The following is a 3,030-nucleotide window of genomic DNA, read 5'->3' on the forward strand; positions in this document are numbered from 1 at the left end:
AAAAACCCTAGAAGAAAACCTAGGTAATACCATTCAGGACATAGGCATGGGCAAGGACTTTATGTCTAAAACACCAAAAGCAACAGCAACAAAAGCCAAAATTGACAAATGGGATCTAATTAAAGAGCTTCTGCATAGCAAAAGAAACTACCATCAGAGTGAACAGGCAACCTACAGAATGGGAGAAGATTTTTGCAATCTACTCATCTGACAAAGGACTAATATTTCAATATTTTGAAATATTTCTTATACTTTATGTATTTTGTCCAGAAGTTATCACTGTTTTATCTGCTATCTGTTAATCCAGTACAAGACTACTCCATTCCTGGAATAAAGTATTCATTTTATAATCATGGTGTTCAGAAGACTAAAATTTTGAGATGTGGTTGAATACAGAATAGAGCTGAAACATCATGTCCCCATTGTAGACACCCTCCATATATTATATAAGCCTAATGCTACAACTTCCTTTCGTATCCACATGATCCTGCTGAGTTTAGCTTCTTCATAGCCAGTATATTGCAGTGCTCAGTGTCTTGTAAAAAGCTCTTTGGTGCCACAACAGGCAGGGAATTCTCTTCCTTTGCTAACTCTACCATCACCAAGGTTACTATCAAGAGTCTATAGGACTCTTCGGCTGGGCACAGTGGCTCACACTTATAATCTCAGTACTATGGGAGGCCAAGACAGGAGGACTGCTTGAGCCCAGAAGTTCAAGACCAGCCTGAGCAATACAGCAAGACCCAGTCTCAATTTGTAAAATTATATTAAAATTTAAAAAAAAATTTTTTAAGAGTCTATGGTTCTCTTGGAGCAGATTTCAAGAATTCTAGTGCAAACAAAGTAAACTATTAGTTATCTTATAAAGTTTATTTTCATCATTTCATTCTAATTAACTACACTTAATAATCTGCTCCTCAATATGAATGAAAATTTCAGCAGTATTCTAGCTACAAGAGTCAGTAAACCATTGCCTAAAGAATCTAACTCATGTGGATAAGTAAACTACTCATCACTATTTATCTCTTTAACTAAAGGGTTCATTCAATCTTTGGGCCCTTGCTAGTATTTCTTGGTCTTTTCCCTGCCAAGTTCATGCTGGTAAACTTGATAGGCACAGTAGCAGGAAAATGGTATTTTTTCATATCTATCTTCCTCAGGAATCTGCTGAAATTCAGTGCAGATAATACCTATCTTCCAATTCTAACCACATGCTTGAGAATGTGCACATGTGTACATGTCATACTAACCTATCTTCCTTTTCCTGTTAGCTCCTGGTTTTACCACATAACAGCTGTGCATTCAACCCCTCTGTGCCTTTAATCCTCAACTGTAAAACAGGAATAATAAACAGGATTACTAGGAGAATAGGATGAGTAAAGTGCTTAGGACATCTGTCACGTAAGGAGAGCTCAGAAAATATCAGTTATTCTCATCTATTATACTATGATTTTTGCAATATTCAACACTGCTTCCAACATCATCATGAAGAGTCAGCAAAGCAACATGAAGTGACCTAGGGCATTCAAATACATGAGGAAAATCTTCACAACACACCAGTAATTGTGCAAAAGAGGTAGGCACTGTGGCAGAACCATCACCCTTAAAAATTCGTATCAAATTCCTGCCTCAGCTGAGGCTTTGCGCTGGTTAACAAATTTTCAGACCTCTTGCCTACCTCTCAAAGCCCAAAAACTGTGAACTAAGCATATGAAACTCAGACAGGCAACTGAACAGTGGGAAAAGAGAATATTTACATTGTGTGTATCAGACATAAGTGGAAAAAGCTGAGATCCCAGTGAAGAGTGATTCATGGGTGACGCATATTCAGACTCAAACTGCAAACTCTGTCTCTTGGGCAGCAGCTCAAGTCTTACTTCTTTTTCACTTTAGCTGGGCCACTTACAGTCAGCCTTATGCTTGTGTTGTTCATGATATACCTTCTGATTTGGTCAGTTTATACTCAGAATCCAGGACTCCCCACTCTGACTTTCTCCTGTGTGAGATACCCTCCCACCCCCAGTTTCCAGCTTCTTAGGGATCCTGAACTCTGTCCTTCAGTTATCCAGTGCAAAAAGACTACAGGTTTTCCCACTGCACTCTCTCATCAAGACCAAAAAGCTGGAAGTAAAAGCTGGAAGTAAAAACTGGAAACTCAAAGTATGCCTTTTGTTTCCCATTTCAAGTCCCCTCCTTCCAATTTTTTTTTTTTTTTTCTGAGATGGAGTCTTGCTCTGTCGTCCAGGTTGGAGTACAGTGGTACGATCTCGGCTCACTGCAAGCTCTGCCTCCTGGGTTCAGTTCACGCTGTTCTCCTGCCTCAGCCTCCCGAGTAGCTGGGACTAGAGGTGCCTGCCACCACTCCCGGGTAATTTTTTGTATTTTTAGTAGAGATGAGGTTTCACCGTGTTAGCCAGGATGGTCTCGATCTCCCGACCTCGTGATCTGCCAGTCTCGGGCCTCCCAAAGAGCTGGGATTACAGGCACGAGTCACCGTGCCTGGCCCCTCCTTTCAATTTCAACTCCCCTCCAGGGTCTCCCTGCCTTTGGCACTTTCCAAAACCTTCAAGTACTTGTTTTACATTTTCTCCAAAGATAGTTACTAGCTATGCAAAGACCAGTCTGTTAAGAGCTTACATGGTCACACAAGAAATAGGGTCTGTCAATGACACATATTCCAGAGGGATTCAAGCTCAAGTGGAGATGTTCTTTTCTATTCCACACAGCCAGGGAACACTAACTCATGAACAGGGTAATACTTTGAAAGTTCATCCTATTAAATGACAAAGAGTCTTCACCTTAGGAGAGGGAGTCACTTCCAAGCAGAAACTCCAAAGGAATGGGTAAAGACTGGCCAAAAAATAAGTCCAGGAGCTTGTTCGGGATGAACAAACAATGCAGACAGCCTGAGAGCTATAAAAACACACAGAAAGTATGGTAATACAAAGGGTCTAGAAAAGGAGAAGATTCTCATTCAAAGAGGTAGGAAAATGGAAACCAAGGCAGAATTTTTTTTTTTTTTTTTTTTTT

The 3,030-nt window shown here is 40.3% G+C and overlaps 1 protein-coding gene across 2 annotated transcripts in view; it reads right to left on the reverse strand.

Annotated features, from left to right (window-relative positions):
• SUCLG2 (succinate-CoA ligase, GDP-forming, beta subunit) overlaps positions 1-3,030 on the reverse strand; it is a 296,753-nt gene that overhangs the window by 258,806 nt on the left and 34,917 nt on the right. The gene's annotated exons all lie outside the window — the stretch shown is intronic.

Source organism: Mandrillus leucophaeus, unplaced genomic scaffold (genome assembly GCF_000951045.1).
Source record: "Mandrillus leucophaeus isolate KB7577 unplaced genomic scaffold, Mleu.le_1.0 Scaffold210, whole genome shotgun sequence".
NCBI lineage: Eukaryota > Metazoa > Chordata > Mammalia > Primates > Cercopithecidae > Mandrillus > Mandrillus leucophaeus.